At 44.5% G+C, this 22,280-nt stretch overlaps 1 protein-coding gene across 2 annotated transcripts in view; it reads left to right on the forward strand.

Annotated features, from left to right (window-relative positions):
- Positions 1–8,710: 8,710 nt before the first annotated feature.
- The window catches only part of LOC106570858 (AP-4 complex accessory subunit RUSC2), a 55,928-nt gene continuing 42,358 nt past the window's right edge, over positions 8,711–22,280 (forward strand). For both annotated transcript variants that reach the window (XM_014143426.2, XM_014143427.2), the window contains exon 1: positions 8,711–8,921. The gene's annotated coding sequence lies outside the window, so the exon portion shown is untranslated. The remainder of the gene's footprint in view (positions 8,922–22,280) is intronic.

Here is a 22,280-nt window from a genome sequence, read left to right on the forward strand (position 1 = left end):
TATTAGAATTTAAACATACATTGTGGTATTATGTTAGACTTCCAGTGAATCTCCTAACATTCCATCAGTTTGCTACAATGTGTGACTGTTATGTTATAATAGAGAGGGGTCATATCTTGCTGGCCCAATATTTATAAGTTAAGAGCGTTGGACCAGGAAATGGAAAGGTCGCTGGTTCGAATCCCAGAGCAAACTAGGTAAAAAGTCTGTCGAAGTGCTCTAAAATGGAAATGTTGTCTATATATCTATACAATCTATGGTAGACCATAGGAGAAATATCAGATTGAAATAGCTTCTCTTAATGAAGTGGTGGCAGAATATGAGAGAGAAACAATAAATACATAGTTAGCTCTCCGACCTACAGAACTTGGGTAGTTCCACCAATTGAGTGCTGTTTAGGTAGAATAACTTTACTTCACCTAATTTTAACATTCTGTAATAAAGAGCTCATGTTCAACTCGATAAAGAATATGTTTTCCCATCTCAAGAGGTTAAATCAGGGGTCTTCAACCTTTTCAGCGACCCACATCATATGTTAGCAAAACAATTGTTTGTGCAACTTCATGACTTACTATCTCATAATAATGACTTACTATCCAATAATAATGACTTAGTATTTCACAATAATTACTTAGTATCTCCTAATAATTACTTAGGAATTACTATAACATAATAATTACTTAATATTTCATAATTAAGATGTACTATCTTATGACTTTTTGTTTCTGGTGTCGGGATCGAGCATTCATAATAATCGAATATCATTTAACGATAAATACATTATTAAAATAAGTGGCATTTTGCTCTCTAACAAGGATAAAGGTGAACTCACAGTTTTAATGGATAATCGAATTTGGATGATTGAATCGCATTATGTTATTATGGAAATCAGTCATAATAATTCAATAATTCGCAAACTATTTGAGCTAGATACCTCAGGTTCTTTGTGAAGGACAAAAGGTGCACAACATTGTTGAGGTCTTATTTTACCAATTCCGACCCTAGTTTCATAATCACATGGCAAAGGTTTAGGCTGCCTGGAGAACTGTCAATGCAACTTGTTAGGGACCGTCAACTAATTGCATAATCACAGTATTCAAATTCCAATAGCTCTTACACCATGTGATTTAGCAATCTAATTTCACTGTCCAATATGCCTTATATACAGAGGCATGTTGCACACCCTTTTATTTTCTCATAAAATTATTCCTACATTTAAAATTATTACTACATTGAAAAATTATTTAAAATGCACTAGCTCCTTGACCATGTGACCTAGACAACTCACACCAACTGTGGAATGTTCACAGTAGGGACAACAGCTACACACTCTTTGGTTTCCTGTTGTTTTTTAAATTATTTTACTTAGAATTTCAATAGGTTCTTGATCACATGACCTAGTCACCTTAAACCAACATTTGTGTGGCTCAGTTGGTAGAGCATGGTGTTTGCAATGCCAGGGTTGTAGGTTCGATTCCCACGGGGGACTGGTACGGAGAAAAAAAATGTATGAAATGTATGCATTCACTACTGTAAGTCGCTCTGGATAAGAGCGTCTGCTAAATGACTTAAATGTACATTTGGTTTTCCCATAAAGCGCTTACACAATTTCAATAACTCTACAACCACGTGACTTAACAACCTAGTTTCATCTGTCCATTATTCCTTATATAGAGAGGCATGTTCCACACCCTTTTAGATTTGTCATGAAATTATTCCTAATTATATATATATATATATTTTTTTAATATAATTTAAAATTCAATAGCTCCTTGAACATGTGACCTAGACACCTCAAACTAACTTTGGAACATTCACAGGGTAGGGACAACTGCTATACACGCTTTGGTTTTCTGAAAAGTTGTTACATTTTCTTTTACTTTAATTTATTACTTACATGTTTTACTTATAATTTCAATAGGTCCTTGATCACATGACCTAGACACCTCAAACCAACTTTGAAGTGTTCAGAGGGTAAGGACACACATCACACACCTTTTGGTTTTCCCATAAAGTACAAAATTAGAGCCCCACATCTCTGACTGCCTCAGTTTCAACAATAAGACTTTTAGCTCTGCAAAGTTGGACCGCCAGGTTTTGGGCATTCTGAATAGTATTGGTTGAACAGTTTGTCAGATTGTCACCTCTTACCTGGACTACTGTAATGCTCATCTCTATAGCCTCTCTGTCAACCAATTCTGTTGCTTCAGTGCTCACCCTGAAGGGTACACCATTTTGAGGTTGTCGTTATGGCTCAAACTGTTTGCAGGCATTCTGATGGGCTGGCAGGGGAAGGGAAAATATAGTGTTCTCCCTCCTCTGGGTCCTTATCTGATGTTATGGTTTAAAGTAAGGCTGTAGACCGTTGGAGAACTTTGCAGGCAGGCTGTATAAACCATTTCGCACCATTGTGCACATTGTCTGAACGCTGTCTACCTTTAAAAGACTGTTGTTGTTCCCTCTATCCTTGGATACTTTATTTCCCACCGATGGAACCCGAAACTTCCCTACATACGCACCAAAACCTGGGAAAACATCACATCCACTCTCCACCGACTCCACTGCTCACCTACACATCTCTTCATGTTCTGGTGTTTCTTATGTTTCTTACCTCTCTGATATGCTGCACACCTAAATCCCCTGTTACTCACTCTACTCGTCTGGCTCTGGCTTCCTTAATACCCCCAACACCAGACTCCTGGCCACTGGGGACCTTGTCTTCAGTGCCTTCAGCTCAGCTGCACTCCTCTGAAACTCCTGGAACATCCATCACTCCATTTGAATAATTAGAGCCAGACTCAAAAACCATCTCATATTATATTACTCCAGTGCTAGCCTCTCTACGCTGACTTCCTGTTAAAGCTAGGGCTTATCTCAAGGTTTTACTATTAACCTAAAAAGTATCATATGGACTTGTTCCTACTCTCTGATTTGGTCCTGCCATTACATAATTTACCTACACGTGCGCTATGGTCACAAGATGCAAGCCTCCTTATTGTCTCAATAATTTCAAAGGAAACAGCTGGAGGCAGGGATTTCTCCTATAGAGATACATTTTGATAGAATAGTCTGCCGATCCATTTGAGAGAAGCAGACTTGGTCTCAACCTTTAAGTCTACTGAATCTCTTCAGTAGGTCCTATGATTGAGTGTAGTGTGGCTCAGGGGTGTGAAAGTGAACGGCAAGGCACTGGCAAGATGAACCACCTTTGCTGTCTCTGCCTGGCCGGCTCTCCACTCTCTCCTGGGCTTCTGACACTATTACGGAGGCCAAGTCACTGGCCTGCTCGCTTGCTCCCATGCTATCCCTATGAGGGCGCATCACTTCATGCCAGGTTTTGTTCACTATACTCGACTCCCTTGGGCAGGTTGAGTCACTGATGTAATCTTCCTGTTCAGTTTTGTGCCTCCCTAGGGCTAGTGCGTTGTGGGGGAGATCTTCTTGGTCTATACTCAAACTTGTCTCCTGGTAGTAAGTTAGTGGTTGTTGATTTCTCTTGACTGGTGTGGGGGCTGTGCTTTGGCAAGTTGGTGGTGTTTATCCTGCCTGATTGGTCCTGTCCAGGAATAATTTTGGACAGGGCCAGAGTGTTGGTCCATCCCCCCTGTCTCAGTCTCCAGTATCTATGCTGCAATAGCCTACAGTATGTGTTGGGGGGGGGCTAGGGTCAGTCTGTCCTACCTGATGTACAGTGTGATCTTAGGAATGCTCCCTCTGATCCTCCTCTATCTCTTTGTTTCTACTTATACAAACACACATACACACACAAAGAGACACACACAGGTGGATGGATTATCTTGGCAAAGGAGAAATGCTCACTAACAGGGATGTAAACAAATTTGTGCACACACACATATGAGTATACACGCTGAGTATACAAAAGCTTAAGGATACCAGGGGTGGCAGGTAGCCTGGCTGGTAGAAGTGTTGGTCCTGTAACTAAAAGGTTGCTGGATCGAATCCCTGAGCTAAAAGGGGTCAAATCTGTCATTCTGCCCCTGTGTAAGGCACCTGTTCCCCAGGTCCCGTGGATGTTGATTAAGGCAGCCCCCCTGCACCTCTCTGATTCAGAGGGTTTGGGTTAAATGCAGAAGACACATTTCAGTTGAATGCATTCAGTTGTACAACTGACAAGGTATCCTCCTTTACCTTCCTAATATTGAGTTGCTGTTGAGTGTGAAAAACCTAGCAGCGTTGCAGTTCTGGCACCCACTATCATACCCCGTTCAAAGGCATTTACGTATTTTGTCTTGCCCATTCATCCTCTGAATGGTACACATACAAAATCCATGTCTTAATTTTGTCAAGGCTTAAAAATCCTTCTTTAACCTGTCTCCTTTTTCCAATATTTATATAAAATCACGTAAGCGCTTTATAGGAAAAGCAGAGGGTTATGTGACCAAGGAGCTATTGAAATTCTGAATCAAACATTTTACAAATAATTAAGGTAAAATAAAACAAAATTATTTTTCTGAAAACCAAAGGGTGTGCAATTTTTATCCTTGTCCTTATGCTGTGAACACTCCAACATTGGTGTGAGGTGTCTAGGCCACACGGTCAAGGAACTATTGAATTTTAAGTGATTTTGTATAAATATATATATATATATATATATATATATATATATATATATATATATATTATATATATATATATATATATTATATATATATATTCAAAGAAAAGTTGGGATAATTTTGAGAAAACCAAAGGATGTGTAACTTGCCTCTCTATGTAAGGAATAGCAGCAATGTTTTTCCCTACCCTGTGAACAATTAAATGTTTGTTTGAGGTACCTAGGTCATGTGATCAAGTAGCTATTGAAATTATAACTAAAGATTTGAATTAATAAATTAAGGTAAAATATATTTTTTTAAATGCAGAAAACCAAAGAGTGTGCGATGTGTGTCCCTACCGTGTGAACACTCCAACGTTGGTTTGAGGTGTCTAGGTAACATGGTCAAGGAGCTATTGAATTTGAAGCGATTTTGTATAAATATATATATATTTAAAGAAAAGTTGGGATCATTTTGAGAAAACCAAAGGATGTGCAATTTGCCTCTCTACGTAAGGAATAGCAGACAACTCAAATTAGGTTGCTATGTCACCTGGTGTAAGAGCTTTAGAAATTTGAATATTGTGATCATGCCCTTTGTTGACAGTCCCTAACTAGGTTGACTTGATGGTGTGTCAGGATGCCATCACAATGCCATCACAATGTGATTATGGAACTCGGGTCAGAATCAGAAAAATAATACCTGTACAATTTTGTACACCTTTTTTTCCTTCATAAAATGCCTAACCTGAGGTATGTAACTCAAATCATTTGCAAGTTATTGAAGTTTTAGGGTCCGAGTGTCTGTGCTAGTTTCACGTCTTGACCATTAGAGAGCTCTTATTTTCTATGATAGAGTAGGTCAGGGGGTGACTGGGGGGTTTATCTAGTTTATTTAGTTCTATGTTGTTTTGGTTCTCGTTTCTTTTTTCTATATTGGGATTTTTGTATTATCCCCAATTAGAGGCAGCTGGTCATCGTTGTCTCTAATTGGGGATCATATTTAAGTAGTTGTTTTTCCCACCTGTGTTTGTGGGAGATTATTTTGAGTTAGTGCATGTTGCACCTCTTTCGTCACGGTTTGTGTTTTGTTTATAGTTTATTGTTTGTTTTGCAAAGTTTCACATTAAAATAAAAGATGTGGAATGATACCCACGCTGCGCTTTGTTCTCCTTCCTACGACGAACGTGACAGAATCTCCCACCACAAGAGGACCAAGCAGCGTGGCCAGGAGTGGACATGGGAGGAGATCCTGGACGGCAAGGGTCCCTGGACGCAGATTGGGGAATATCGCCGTCCAAGGGAGGAGATAGAGACAGCCAAAGAGGAACAGCGACGATACGAGGAATTAGCATGGCAACGACGGAAACCCGAGAGGCAGCTCCAAAAGAAATTGGGGGGGGCACACGGGGAGATTGGCGGAGTCAGGGTTTAGACCTGAGCCAACTCCCCGTGATTACCGTGGTGAGCGTGTGACCAGTCAGGCACCGTGTTATGCGGTGATGCGCACTGTATCTCCAGTGCACATTCATTGCCCGGTGCGCACTGTGCCCGCACCCCGCATTTGCCGGGCTAAAGTAAGCATTCAGCCAGGACGGGTTGTGCCGGCTCAGCACTCCTGGTCTCCAGTACGCCTCCTCGGTCCAGGATATCCTGCGACAGCTCTACGCACTGTGTCGCCAGTGTGCATTCACAGCCCAGTTCGTCCTGTGCCAGCGCCCCGCACTTGCCGGGCTAAAGTGAGCGTTCAGCCAGGACTGGTTGTGCCAGCTCTACGCTCCAGACCTCCAGTGCACCTCCACGGTCCAGTATATCCTGCACCGGTTCTACGCACCAGGTCTCCAGTGCGCCTCCACAGCCCAGTACGTCCTGTGCTTCCTTCTCGCACTCTCCCTGAAGTGCGTGTCCTCAGTCCAGTACGTCCTGTGCCTGCTCCCGCTCTCGCCCTGAAGTGCGTGTCACTAGTCCGGTGCCACCTGTACCGGTCCCACGCATCAGGCCTCCAGAGCGCCTCCCCAGTCCAGTACGTCCTGTGTCTGCTCCTCGCACTCGCCCTGAAGTGCGTGTCAACAGTCTGGTGCCACCTGTCCCGGCTCCACGCATTAGGCCTCCAGTGTGCCTTCCCAGTCCGGTGTGTCCTGTGCCTGCTCTTCGCACTCGCCCTGAGGTGCATGTTACCAGTCTGGCGCCACCTGTGCCGGCCCCACACATCAGGCCTCCAGTGCACCTTCCCGTTCAAGAGCTTCCGGCGACAGTTCCCAGTCCGGAGCTTCCGGCAACAGTTCCCAGTCCGGAGCTTCCGGCGACAGTTCCCAGTCCGGAGCTTCCGGCGACAGTTCCCAGTCCAGAGCTTCCGGCGACAGTTCTCAGTCCGGAGCTTCCGGTGACAGTTCATAGTCCAGAGCTTCCGGTGACAGTTCACAGTCCGGAACCTCCAACGACGGTTCACAGTCCGGAACCTCCAACGACGATCCACAGTCCGGAACCTCCTGAGACGGTCCACAGTCCGGAACCTCCTGAGACGGCCCACAGTCCGGAGCCTCCAGAGACGGCCCACAGTCCGGGGCCTCCTGAGACGGCCCACAGTCCGGGGCCTCCTGAGACGGCCCACAGTCCGGGGCCTCCTGAGACGGCCCACAGTCCGGGGCCTCCAGCGACGGTCCCCAGTCCGGAATCTCCAGCGACGGTCCGGAGTCTCCAGTGACGGTCCGCAGTCTAGAGCCTCCACCGGTGCTGGCGGATCCGCGGGATGAGAAGGTTCTTCGTCCTGCACCAGTTTATTTAGTTCTATGTTGTTTTGGTTCTAGTTTCTTTTTTCAATGTTGGGATTTTTGTATGATCCCCAATTAGAGGCAGCTGGTCATCGTTGTCTCTAATTGGGGATCATATTTAAGTAGTTGTTTTTCCCACCTGTGTTTGTGGGAGATTATTTTGAGTTAGTGCATGTTGCACCTCTTTCGTCACAGTTTGTGTTTTGTTTGTAGTTTATTGTTTGTTTTACAAAATTTCACATTAAAATAAAAGATGTGGAACGATACCCACGTTGCGCTTTGGTCTCCTTCCTACGACGAACGTGACAGCTAGTTAGAGAGGGAGAGAGTGTAATGTGAGTGTAATGTTTACTGTTCATTTTTGTTTATTTCACTTTTGTATATTATCTACTTCATTTGCTTTGGCAATGTTAACATATGTTTCCCACGCCAATAAAGCCCCTTGAATTGAAAGAGGGAGAGAGAGAGAAGAGTCCCCTACGCATGCTGGTCCTGGGGCTCTGTTCACAAACACACCCCACAGAGCCGCAGGACAGCAACAACAATTAGACCCAACCAAATCATGAGAAAACAAAAAGATAATTACTTGACACATTGGAAAGAATTAACAAAAGAACTGAGCAAACTAGAATGCTATTTGTCCCTAAACAGAGAGTACACAGTGGCAGAATACCTGACCACTGTGACTGACCCCTACTTAAGGAAGGCTTTGCTATGTACAGACTCAGTGAGCATAGCCTTGCTATTGAGAAAGGCCGCCGTAGGCAGACCTGCTTCTCAAGAGAAGACAGGCCATGTGCACACTGCCCAGAAAATGAGGTGGAAACTGAGCTGCACTTCCTAACCTCCTGCCAAATGTATGACCATATTAGAGACACATATTTCCCTCAGATTACACAGATCCACAAAGAATTCTAAAACAAACCCAATTTTGATAAACTCCCATATCTACTGGGTGAAATGCCACAGTATGCCATCACAGCAGCAAGATGTGTGACCTGTTGTCACAAGAAAAGGGCAACCAGTGAAGAACAATCACCATTGTAAATACAACCCATATTTATGTTTATTTATTTTCCCTTTTGTACTTTAACCATTTGTACATCGTTACAGCTCTGTATATAGACATAATATGACATTGGTAATGTCTTGATTCTTTTGGAACTTCTGTGAGTGTAATGTTTACTCTTCATTTTTATAGTTTATTTCACTTTTGTGTATTATCTAACTCACTTGCGTTGGCAATGTTAACATATGTTTCCCATGCCAATAAAAGCCCCCCCCCGCAGGTTGCCCATAAATTGGAAACCAGCCTCCAGGAAGCTAGAGATACAGGTATTTTACTTGATCCTCTCCGTATTGGGCCTAACCGAATCCCTATGCGGGAGAGTAGAGCTGAATCGGGGTTGACGTAAGAGTCCCGTTCTACGCCGCTGCTGCGCTGTGGAGGGCTGCAACGCTGCTGCTCGCGGGCTGAAAAAAACATGTTCCATTCGTCTAGGATTAGGCATATTATACCCGTGGTTATTGACAACATTTGACATGTGGATACTATTGACACGATAATAATATCATCGTTGACAACCTGCTTAAACGTAAGTATAGTCGCCTTCGTGGCTTTCTAATAGAAGGTTGGGATATAATGGGGAGAGAGGGAGAAGCAATGCAGAATTGCTTGGACAGCATTGAATGGGAAGCTGGAAAATGATGCCGTAGCATCATAACGGTAAAGGCGCAGTAAAAGCGGGTCTTCTGTCAAAACAAATGCGGTTATTGACATGCCTAGATCGTTTGGAATGTAAACTTTTTAATCGTGTGTTGTTTAATCCCATTGTTGATTTTCTGATCTCGACTCTTTATCCAAAGACATTAGACTGTAGTGCTCGCGACAACACAGCGCAACCTCCATTAGGCCTAATTAACGCCATCTTAATGACAATGCATGGCACATATGTGTATTATATCGCAATATTGGTGAGAAACCGAGTGATTGATTCTTGGCTATGTGGTTAAATAACAAGATAAACAGACATTGCCCATGTGCCATCATCTCGCACTGAATCCTTACAAAGGCGAGGAAGCTGTTTGACACACGGTACGGGGCGGTGGATGATGATGGTGGAAGCTGGGCTACATAATAACATAGTCCTGTCATCTACATTCTAAACTAAACAGAAACAACGGACAAAAATGTTCTTGACACGTTCGGTACTTTTGTGGATGTTTAAGACTAGAGTATTGAATATTTTCTTTGTAGCCTTTCTGGGACTGGAAAGGAATCATACATTGCCATGTAACGGGCCTTTCCTATAGCATACCCAGTTACATTGTCTCCAAAACCATCATTGTATCGATTTGGGTGCGCGCATTCCCAGTGATCACCACAGATGGGAGGAGTGATATTGGGGATATTTATATTGTTGTTTTGGGGAATAGACAGTGCACGTCAACGCTAACGCGGAAATATTAACAGATGTTAACATAACAAGATATCCACGTTGTTCAATTATGGATACACTGTATTTACTGTGTTATCGATTAGTGAGAGTATAGCGTAGGTCTATGTGATAGGATAGATGCTCTATAGCGTAAGCGATGGATTTATCAAAAAATATTCCGGCTCGTATGACTCATATCACCGATATATTAATATGATGGATCACTTGGTCTGCTATCAGAAATGTTCTATATTGCGATAACAAAGGCAGCGCTTTTTCTTGCCCCATATTTCCCTTTGGCTTCTGGGTGTTTTCATTGCCATGTGACCTATTAAACCTCTATCGAGAGACAGAGCGAGATGCAACCAAGCGTTTCTGTGCTGCTGCGTATCGTCCCGTTATGTATCCCGCATTTTCCCATCATAGTTCTGTCTGTCAGGAACTTTCATGTCTGATGTGATATCTGCTCAACACAGACAGGGCGATTACATCATTTCAAAAGCAGGCCTATGCTACCACGCTGCTGCTTCTTAGCTTTAAATGTATGTAGGTCTACCGGGGAATGTCTCCCATAACCCGGACAGGCGGACACATGTCCGGGCGTGTCGCCCCCGGCCTTAAGCAGCCCAGCTGCGGCTTAACTTTGTCTGTCTCGTCCCTGGTCGATCAAGTTATCACTTGTCCTGGCTCTATAGCAGGGAATGATTACATCAAAGCTCTACAGGATTTTGAGACAGAAACAGACTGGGTGTCTGTAGGAGGTGAGGGTAAAGGATAAGGCTTTGAAACACCTTGTCATTGGTGGATTGGTGGGGTGGGTAGGTGTGTGTGTGTGTGTGTGTGTGTGTGTGTGTGTGTGTGTGTGTGTGTGTGTGTGTGTGTGTGTGTGTGGGGTGTGTGTGTGTGTGGGGGGGGGTAGGTGTGTGTGTGTGTGTGTGTGTGTGTGTGTATTGGTGGGGTTTGGGTAGGTTGGTGGGCGGGCGGGTGGGTTAGGTGTGTGGGTGTGGGTGTCTGTGGGTGGGTGGGTGTGTGTGTGTGTGTAGGTGTGTGTGGGGGGGGGTAGGTGTGTGTAGGTGTGTGGGGGGGGGTAGGTGTGTGTGTGTGTGTGTGTGGGGGGGGGTAGGTGTGTGTGTGTGTGTGTGTGTGTGTGTGTGTGTGTGTGTGTGTGTGTGTGTGTGTGTGTGTGTATTGGTGGGGTTTGGGTAGGTTGGTGGGCGGGCGGGCGGGTGGGTTGTGGGTGTGGGTGTCTGTGGGTGGGTGGGTGGGTGTGTGTGTGCATATGTCTATCAGGCTGTATAAGACATTGTATTACATCCAGTGTATTTCTTATGAGACAGGGGAGAGGAGAAAATAGGGGAGGAGAGGGGAGAAACACTGTATCAGCAGTCCCAAAGCCTGATAGATGTGAGGCTACAGAATGTTGAGAAACACTGTATCAGCAGTCCCAAAGCCTGATAGATGTGAGGCTGCAGAATATTGAGGAACCCTGATGAAGTCAGCTTGCTGTCATTGGCTAATTATTATAATTACATTTACTTCATCTGATCTACGGAATGTGCAGCTATTTCCTTTCCCTTTCTAAGTCAGCAGAATGTCAACACATCACAATATAACAGAGATACATCTTTCACCCTGCATTAGAGAGAACTAGAGAGGGAGCTGCATGCTCTACTTACCTGTGTTTACCTACAGTATACTTAGTAGACATTTCACTAGAGGCAACTTGTACATCAAGCTACTATGTTACGTAAAGAGAGTAATCTTCTTATAGTCAGGTAAGGGAAAGAACTCTTGAGAGGGAGGGAGAGTGTTGAGGGAGAGAGGTGGGAGAGGTGAGAGAGAGGTGGGAGGTGTAGAGAGGTGGGAGAGAGGAGGAAGGGAGAGAGGTGGGAGAAAGGGAGGGAGGGAGAGAGGAGGGAAAGAGAGAAGATTGAGGGAGAGAGGAGGGAGAGAGAGGAGGGAGAGAGGATGAGGGAGAGAGGTTTGAGGGAGAGAGGTGGGAGGTGGGAGGGAGAGAGGATGGAGAATAGTGGTAGAGATAGAGGAGGGAGGGAGGGAGGGAGGGAGGGAGGGAGGGAGGGAGGGAGGGAGGGAGGGAGGGAGAGAAAGAGATATGGACAAGGAAGGGACTGGGTTGGTAGTGACTTGTCGTTGTATCTGGGGGCTCTATCAGAGACGTAGGGAGGGACAGTGCTTTCAGAAAGTATTCATACCCCTTGACTTATTCCACATTTTGTTGTGTTGTATTCAAAATGGATTAAATTGATGCTTTTTCTCACCCATCTACACACAATAATACCCCATAATGTCAAAGTGAAAACATGTTTAGAATTTTTTTTGCAAATGTATTGAAAATGAAATACAGAAATATCTCATTTACATAAGTATTCACACCCCTAGTCAATACATGTTAGAATCACATTTGGCAGCGATTAGAGCTGACAGTCTTTCTGTCTCTAAGAGCTGTTCACACCTGGATTGTACACAATTTGCGCATTCTTCTTTTTAAAATTCTTCAAGCTCTGTCAAGTTGGTTGGTGATCATTTAAGTCAATACTGTAACTAGGCCACTCAGGAATATTCAATGTCATCTTGGTAAGCAACAGTGTATATTTGGCCTTGTGTTTTAGGCTATTGTCCTGCTGAAAGGTGAATTTGTCTCCCAGTGTCTGTTGGAAAGCAGACTGAACCAGGTTTTCCTCTAGGATTTTGCTGGGCTTAGCTCTATTCCATTTCTTTTTATCCTAAAAAAACTCCCTAGTCCTTGCCGATGACAAGCATACCCATAACATGATGCAGCCACCACCATGCTTGAAAATATGAAGAGTGGTACTTAGTGGTGTGTTGTTGGATTTCCCTCAAACATAGCACATAGTTAATATCTTAGTTTTTGTTCAGTTTTACTTTACTGCCTTATTGCAAACAGGATGCATGTTTTGGAATATTTTTGTTCTGTAATATTTGTTTTCTTTTCACTGTCATTCTGTCATTTAAGTTAGTATTGTGGAGTAACTACAATGTTGTTGATCCATCCTCAGTTTTCTCCTATCACAGCCATTAAACTCTGTAACTTATTTAAAGTCACCTTTGGCCTCATGGTGAAATCCCTGAGCTGTTTCCTTCCTCTATGGTAACTGAGTTAGGAAGGACACCTGTATCTTTGCAGTGACTGGGTGTATTGATACACCATCCAAACTGTAATTAATAACTTTACCATGCTCAAAGGGATATATCCAGCATCTGCTTTGTTTTTAACCTATTGGTGCCCTTCTTTGTGAGGCATTGGAAAACCTCCCTGGTCTTTGTTGTTGAATCTGTGTTTGAAATTGCTAGACTGAGGGACCTTATAGATAATTGTATGTGTGGGGTACAGAGTTGAGGTAGTCATTCAAAAATCATGTAGAACACTGTCACGTCCTGACCAGTATAGGGGTTATTTGTTATTGTAGTTTGGTCAGGACGTGGCAGAGGGTATTTGTTTTGTATGGTTTAGGTTGAGTGTGAATTTTGTAGGGGTGTTTGATTGATTATTTCCGGGTTTTGGTTTATGTTCTATGTTTTGTATTTCTAGGTTCATTCTAGTTCTTTGTATTTCTATGTCTAAGTAATTAGGTGTTGGACTCTCAATTGGAGGCAGGTGTTTTCTGTTGCCTCAGACTGAGAGTCCTATATATAGGTTTGTGTTTTGGTTGTAGTTTGTGGGTAGTTGTTTTTGCATTGCGTTGTGTATAGCCTGCAAAACTGTTCCTGGCGGTCATTGTTTCTTGTTTTTTCGTGGTGTTCACATTTAAATAAAATATGATGAGCACGCAACCCGCTGCGTATTGGTCCACTTCTTCCGACAGCGATTTCTCCATATCTTCAGACGAAGAGGAGCGTGACAAACACTATTATTGCACATAGAGTGAGTCCATGAAAGTTATTATGTGACATATTAATCACATTTTTACTCCTGAACTTATTTAGGCTTGCCATAACAAAGGCAAACCTAAAGGAATACTTATTGACTCAAGACATTTCAGCTTGTCATTTTGAATTAATTTGCAAACATTTCTAAAAACACAATTCCACTTTGACATTATGGGGTATTGTGTGTAGGCTAGTGACACACAAGCTCAATACAATCCATTGTAAATTCAGGGTGTAATATAACAACATGTGTAAAAAGTCAAGGGGTGTGAATACTTTCTGAAGGCACCGTGGTGTTGGTAATAATATCCATGGCTGGCTGTCTCTGTAGCTGCTCGGGGTGCACCGTCTCTGGGAAGGTCTGCTCTGAGTCCCAGCCCTGTCCTTATGATGTAAGACCCGAGGAAGAGAGGGAGTGGGAAGAGGGAGGGGAGGGAGGAGGAGGATGATGTCCTTTGTTCACACTAATGATGTAAGAGTGAGAAAGGGAGGGAGCGGGTCAGAGGGAGGGGAGGGAGGAGGATGATGTCCTTTGTTTGCAGCTTTCCCTTAAAGTGTGTGTGTGTGTGTGTTCAAATTCCTTTATTGGCATGGCAAGAGAACCTGTGTGGCAACTCTTATTTCTCTCTCTCTCTCTCTCTCTCTCTCTCTCTCCCCATCTCTCTCTCTTTGTCTCTCTTTCTTTCTCTCGCTGGGTGGATAGATAGAAGCAGACAGGGGATATTCGAGGAGAGTGCTTTCAGAGAAACAGACAGAAGGCCAGGTCATTGAGGCGTGTGATAGACTAGCTAAAAGATTGTGTGTATTCCTGCCAGTGACCCAACAACACAGAGCCGTAGCCCAGTTTATTTGTAAAAAAATAGTTTGGGTTTGTTCTGTTGTCTGTTGTCTGTAATGGAGCATCCTGTATGTGTTGGACATCCATGAGCTCACCATCAACCCTGGACAGAGATGGGTATTGACACTTCAGCCCTCATTCAGACGCAACGTTTTCATATTGTGTTTATTGGTTATTTGGTGTTTGGTGTGTGTGTGTGAGTTCCTGTGTCCTGTCTGCGTGCATTTTTGCATGTGTGTGTTTGTGTGTGCGCCTGTGTGTGTTTCATAGCCGGAAACCCCTGTTCCGTGGTCGAACACTCCGGAGACGTCTCACTGTGTACGCCGGATAGCCATCGATGACACGGGGAGTAGGGGTGGGCCTGGAAACACAAGACAAAGAGCTGTGAGACAAGGGCTTAATCCTGGACACATGAAAAGTAGGATGTATACGGAGGGTACGGGGTAACAACAGACGGACAGCAGTGGGATTAAGGACTCTAGAGATGGGGAAAGGACCAATGAAACGGGGGGAAAGTTTGCCGATGCTTGTCAACGGTACCTGGAGGTGGTCTTGAGAAGAGCCGACCGAGCTGACGAACATCTGGGCTGAGGGTGACGAACATCTGGGCTGAGTGTTTGTTGACTTCAACTTCTTGCTCCGGGAAGAGCTGGGGCTGATATCCCATGGAGAAGTCGAAAGGGGAGAGCCCAGTGGCCGAGCAGGGAAGAGTGTTCCTAGCATACTCCACCCAGACCAGTTGCTGGCTCCAAGTGGTGGGGTTGGTAGAGTGACAAGACACTGAAGTGTCGTTTCCATGTCTTGATTGGCTCGCTCCGGCTGGCCGTTGGACTGGGGATGAAATCCAGAGGACATACTGACGACGACCCAATAAGGGTGCAGAACGCCTTCCAGAATCGGGACGAGAACTGAGGACCACGATCAGAGACAATGTTGACCGGGAGTCCATGGATTCGGAAGACATGCGGCACCATGAGCTGGGCCGTCTCCTTGGCTGACGGTAACTTGGAGAGAGGGATGAAATGAGTGGCTTTAGAGAACCTGTACACCACAGTAAGAATGGTGATGTTGCCATCTGATGTAGGGAGCCCAGTGACAAAATCCATGGGAAAAAGGGAACAGGGGCAATGAGGAACAGGGAGTGGCTGAAGGAGGCCAGACAGAGCTTGCCACAGAGTAATATTTTGAGCACACACCGTGCATGCAGCGACGAAGGCCGAGACATCAGGAACCATAGCGGGTCACCTGAAGCGTTGTCGGAGGAAGGCCAGGGTTTGATGGGCACCAGGATGACAGGTAAGCCTGGAGGAATGAGCCCATTCCAGGACCTGAGACCAGGCCGAATCAGGGAAGAACATCCGGTTAGCCGGGCCCCCCCAAGGGTCCGCTGGGAACATTGTGCCTTGTGGACCAGGACCTCAATACCCCAGACAACCGAAGCCGCAAGACATGAGGTAGGGAGGATGGTCTCAGATTCAGAGGGTGTGGCAGCAGAACTGTACAGGTGAGAGAGGGCATACGGCTTCACATTTTGGGACCCTGGGCGGTAGGAGATGGTGAAGTTGAACCTGGTGAATAACAGAGCCCAACGGGCCTACCTAGAGTAAGGCGCTTGGCTGGTCACTCCACACCAAAAATGGATGTTCCGCCTCTTCCAGCCAGTGCCTCCACTCCTCCAATGCCATTTTATCCGTCTGAAGTTCCTGGTTCCCAACGTCATAGTTCATTTCCACGGAGTTGAGACAATGAAACAGGAAGGCAAAGGGATGATGCTTTTGATCCTGGACAGACAGCTGGGACAAGACGTCCCCGACTCCCACGTCAGAAGCGTCAACCTCAACCACAACCTGACGGGCCGGGTCCGGATGGATGAGGATGGGGCTGTAGTTAATCGCTGCTTAAGGTCTACAAATGCCCTGTCAACAGCTGGGGACCATGTGAATGGTGCCTTGGGATAGGTGACTGCAGAAAGGGGAGCCGCCAGGGTGCTGTAGCCCCAAATGAAACGGCAGTGGAAATTACCAAACCCCAGGAACCGTTGTAACTGCACCCTGGACATGGGTTGGGGCCAATCCACCACCGCCCTCACCTTTTCAGGATCCGTCTGGACATTCCCTTCAGCGATGACGTATTCTAGAAAGGAGATAGTAGAGCGGTGAAAATTGCACTTCGCTTTCACAAACAGCTGATTCTCCAGGAGGCGCTGAAGGACTTGTCAGATATGGAGAACGTGTTCTTTGACAGAACGGGAGAAAACAAGGATGTCGTCGAGGTAGACAAACACAAAACGATTCAACATGTCCCGGAGAACATCGTTTACCAGGGCCTGGAAAACAGCGGGATTGTTGGTGAGCCCAAGCAGCATGACCAGTTACTCATAATGTCCACTGGCAGTGTTGAAAGCCGTCTTCCACTCATCTCCGTCACGTATTCGAACAAAGTGGTAGGCATTCCGTAGGTCCAGCTTGGGAAAGATGGTAGCCCCCTAGAGAGTTTCGAAAGCAGAGAGGAGTGGCAGTGGGTAACGATTCTTAACCGTGATGTCATTGTGGCCCCGGTAGTCGATACATGGACGCAGGGGAGGCAGAAGAGCGAATGCTCCCGGCAGCCATAGAGTCCTCAATGTACTTCTCCATGGCCTTTGTCTCACAATATAGCTGGCCTCGAGGCAGTGTGGTGCCCGGGAGAAGGTCAATTTTGCAGTCGTAAGGATAATGTGGGGGAAGAGAGGTAGCACGAGCCTAGCTGAAAACCTCCAGGTCATGGTACTCTGCGGGAACGGCAGAGAAATCCGAGGCTGTACATAACCCTGGAGGCGGACGTTCCGGGGCAGGCTGAGCCACCTTAAGGCAATGTGAGTGGCAGAATGGGCTCCAACATAGGATTGAACCCGTAGTCCAGTCAATAACGGGGTTGTGCTTCTGGAGCCATGAGAATCCCAAAACAACAGGGACGTGGGGAGATTTGATGAGGAGAAGCTGTATGGACTCACTGTGATTGCCTGATACTCGCAGTTTATTGGGAACTGTGCTGTGCGTGACCCTGCCAATAGAGTGGCTGTCAAGTGCTCTGGCGTCCATGGGAATGGAGTGGAGTTGTATGGAGATACCTAGCTCAGATACCAGGGTAGAGTCCATAAAACTCTCATCTGCCCCAGAGTCGATGAGCACCCGGAGAGACTTTGACCGATCACCCTACAGCAGGATAACAAAGAAGGGAGTACGAGTAATGGGAGTAGGTAAACGAGTCACCTGTAGCTGATGATTCCCGCAGGAACTCGGTTGGTTTCGGCACAAAGACAAGTGAAACAGATCAGGGTGTGACAGTACTCTTAAAATATATAGATATGGAGCAGCCCCAGATTTGACCATTAGGGCATGGCAGCCACTATAACGGCAAAAGAAATACTAAAAAGATATGAAGCTTCCAGTGTATACCAAGTAGGCTCTTATCTTTCAGATACAATTGGAGCTAAGTTAATATCCCATATAGCGTTGCAAAGTTAGAGCTAAAAGTCTGATGGCACTTGCGCCCATAGCAGTGGCCATCATAGGTCGTACCGGTACAGTATGTCAGATTTAGCTCAATTGACAGTTTCTTAGCATCTGAGTATCACAGAAACACAACATTTGAATGAAACAAATGTTTTCATGAAAAGTTGTTATGGATGAAATTGATCAAAAATCACTGTTCAAAACATTTAAAAAAAACATACAGAAATGTATATTAAAACCATTTACTTGTGTTACAAAAGGTTAATAAAAAAAAAGTGTTATTTCTTGACAGACATTGTCTCTTTGCAATCATTACCAATTAACATTTTTCTAAATTATCCCAGTTGGCACATTTAGGGTTATAAATATGTTGTCACTTTTAGGGTTAAAAATAATAGTATGGGACATTTAAACCCAACCAGATCCTTCAGACAATCCCTTAATCCCATTTCAATGGTCAACAGTGGGTGGGTGAATGCTATACATTAGGCTAATGCTGTTAGTTTTAGTCTGAATTTGTGTGGTGATTGTTGGCTTGTTCTCAGTGTGCTAACACACTTGGCTATTGCTGTTAGCATCTGGTGTGGTGATTGTTGGCTTGTCCTCAGAGCGCTAAATAAGCTAATAGGCGAGGCTAATCCTGTTAGCACCACTTTCCCTCTCTGGGAACAGAATCATACAAGGAACACTCAGCAACAGTGAAGCTGTCAGGTGGCTAATCATTCACTGTTTGAAGGGTTATTCTTGCACCTGGCAGGAGAGGCATTTCAGTTAGCCTGGGAATTGCCCGCTAAAATTGAATGGACTTGACCTGCAATGCTAATCTGTAGCTCGCTCAGCAGATAGAGCAGCCTACTGTCTAGTGTGTGTGTGTGTGTGTGTGTGTGTGTGTGTGTGTGTGTGTGTGTGTGTGTGTGTGTGTGTGTGTGTGTGTGTGTGTGTGTCTACTGTCTCTAACCAACACCTGCACTGTCAGTCTCTGTTCTAAAAGGTCAACATCTATTTATATGTATCTCTGTCTCTCTGTCTCTGTCTCAATTCAATTCAATTCAATTCAATTCAAGGGGCTTTATTGGTATGGGAAACATATGTGAACATTGCCAAAGCAAGTGAAGTAGATAATATACAAAAGTGAAATAAACTATAAAAATGAAGAGTAAACATTACACTCACAGAAGTTCCAAAAGAATAAAGACATTACAAATGTCATATTATGCATATATACAGTGTTGTAACGATGTGCAAATGGTTAATGTACAAAAGGGAAAATAAATAAACATAAATATGGGTTGTATTTACAATGGTGTTTGTTCTTCACTGGTTGCCCTTGTGGCAACAGGTCACACATCTTGCTGCTGTGATGGCATACTGTGGTATTTCACCCAGTAGATATGGGAGTTTATCAAAATCGGGTTTGTTTTCGAATTCTTTGTGGATCTGTGTAATGTGAGGGAAATATGTGTCTCTAATATGGTCATACGTTGGGCAGGAGGTTAGGAAGTGCAGCTCAGTTTCCACCTCATTTTGTGGGCAGTGTGCACATGGCCTGTCTTCTCTTGAGAGCCAGGTCTGCCTACGGCGGCCTTTCTCAATAGCAAGGCTATGCTCACTGAGTTTGTACGTAGTCAAAGCTTTCCTTAAGTTTGGGTCAGTCACAGTGGTCAGGTATTCTGCCACTGTGTACTCTCTGTTTAGGGCCAAATAGCATTCTAGTTTGCTCAGTTTTTTTGTTAATTCCTTCCAATGTGTCAAGTAATTATCTTTTTGTGTTCACATGATTTGGTTAGGTCTAATTGTGTTGCTCTTCTGGGGCTCTGTGGGGTCTGTTTGTTTGTGACAGAGCCCTAGGACCAGCTTGCTTAGGGGACTCTTCTCCAGGTTAACCTCTCTGTAGGTGATGGCTATGTTATGGAAGGTTTGGGAGTCGCTTCCTTTTAGGTGGTTGTAGAATTTAATTAACGGCTCTTTTCTGGATTTTGATAATTAGCGGGTATTGGCCTAATTCTGCTCTGCATGCATTATTTGGTGTTTTACGTTGTACACAGAGGATATTTTTACTGAATTCTGCATGCAGAGTCTCAATTTGGTGTTTGTCACATTTTGTGAATTCTTTGTTAGTGAGCGGATCGCCTCACAGCCATAAAGGGCAATGGGTTCTATAACTTTTTCAAATATTTTTTGCCAGATCCTAATTGGTATGTCGAATTTTATGTTCCTTTTGATAGCATAGAATGCCCTTCTTGCCTTGTCTCTCAGATCGTTCACAGCTTTGTGGAAGTTACCTGTGGCGCTGATGTTTAGGCCAAGGTATGTATAGTTTTTTGTGTGCTCTAGGGCAACGTTGTCTAGATGGAATTTGTATTTGTGGTCCTGGCGACTGGACCTTTTTTGGAACACCATTATTTTGGTCTTACTGAGATTTACTGTCAGGGCCCAGGTCTGGCAGAATCTGTGCAGAAGATCTAGGTGCTGCTGTAGGCCCTCCTTGGTTGGTGACAGAAGCACCAGATCATCAGCAAACAGTAGACATTTGACATCAGATTCTAGTAGGGTGAAGCCGGGTGCTGCAGACTATTCTAGTGCCCTCACCAATTCGTTGATATATATGTTGAAGAGGGTGGGGCTTAAGCTGCATCTCTGTGTGTGTTTTTAACCGCACACTTGTTGTTTGTGTACATGGAGTTTATAATGACGTATGTTTTCCGCCAACACCACTTTCCATCAGTTTGTATAGCCGACCCTCATGCCAAATTGAGTCAAAGGCTTTTTTGAAATCAACAAAGCATGAGAAGACTTTGCCTTTGTTTTGGTTTGTTTGTTTGTCAATTAGGGTGTTCATGGTGAATATGTGGTCTGTCGTACAATAATTTGGTAAAATGCCAATATGACATTTGCTCAGTACATTGTTTTCACTGAGGAAATGTACGAGTCTGTTGTTAATGATAATGCAGAGGATTTTCCCAAGGTTGCTGTTGACGCATATCCCACAGCTGTTATTGGGGTCAAATTTGTCTCCACTTTTGTAGATTGGGGTGATCAGTCCTTGGTTCCAAGTATTGGGGAAGATGCCAGAGCTAAGGATGATGTTAAAGAGTTTTAGTATAGCCAATTGGAATTTTTTGTCTGTATATTTTATAATTTCATTGAGGATACCATCAACACCACAGGCCTTTTTGGGTTGGAGGGTTTTTATTTTATCCTGTAGTCAGTCAGACTACTGTCAGTCAGTCAGTAGTCTGTCTGTCTGTCTGTCTGTCTGTCTGTCTGTCTGTCTGTCTGTCTGTCTGTCTGTCTGTCTGTCTGTCTGTCTGTGTCTTTCTCTGACTCTTTCTTCCTTCAGGATGATTCATCTTTCTAGGATTATTTCTGAGTTGGGATTACTCCTCCTGAGTAGGTGTTGAGTCTGGATTAGTCTGCCCCTGTGTCAGGGTGCTTATGAGGAAGCTGTCTGAATGTACGCATATCCAATGGATTTGAGTAGTTGTTAGTGATGAAAGTATGAAAATATTGTGGAAGTCTAAGATCTGTGAGCTCAAATGAGATGGGTGAGCTCATAGGCCTGTTTGACAGTCTGATGTAGCTGTGGTAGAGAGAGGAGAGGACCTCACTGATTCCACCTCACGTGGCAGTGACTCATGTGTCATTCACTGCCGAACTGAATGACAAGACTAATTATTTAAGACTGGCGGCAGGTAGCCTAGCGGTTTGACAAGCAAGCCAGCTACCAGAGTGTTGCCAGTTTGAATCCCGGGTCCTACCGGAAAAATCGGTTGGGAAAATCAGATGTACAGTATGTAGCAATGACTACAACTAGAGCGCTATAAAGGTGCCATTTCTGACAAAGCCAATTGACAGTGTCCGGTGTTGCCGATTAATACCACTCTGTCTGGATCAGCAGGGGGTTGTCGAATCATCAGAGTTCGAATCAGCTGGTATCAAATCCTAGATTCCATTGCCTGCCGTTGTGCCTTTAGCAAGGCACTCAATCCCACACAACTACAGCTCCCAGGGTGCCCCGGGTGGTAGCCCCCTGCACCTCTCCTAAACTTGTATGTACTGTATGTGTCTTTGGAGGGGGTGGGTTAAAGTCAAATTTGGGACCAATAATGTGATGTTAATGTTAACTTCTATGGGCTACGTGGGACGCTAGTGTCCCACCTGCGGGACACAGCCAGTGAAATATCAGGGTGGCAAATTCAAAAACAACAAAATGTCATAATTCAACTTTCTCAAACATACAACTATTTTACACCATTTTAAAGATACACTTCTCCT

Source organism: Salmo salar, chromosome ssa15 (assembly GCF_905237065.1).
Source record: "Salmo salar chromosome ssa15, Ssal_v3.1, whole genome shotgun sequence".
NCBI classification, from domain to species: Eukaryota; Metazoa; Chordata; class Actinopteri; order Salmoniformes; family Salmonidae; genus Salmo; species Salmo salar.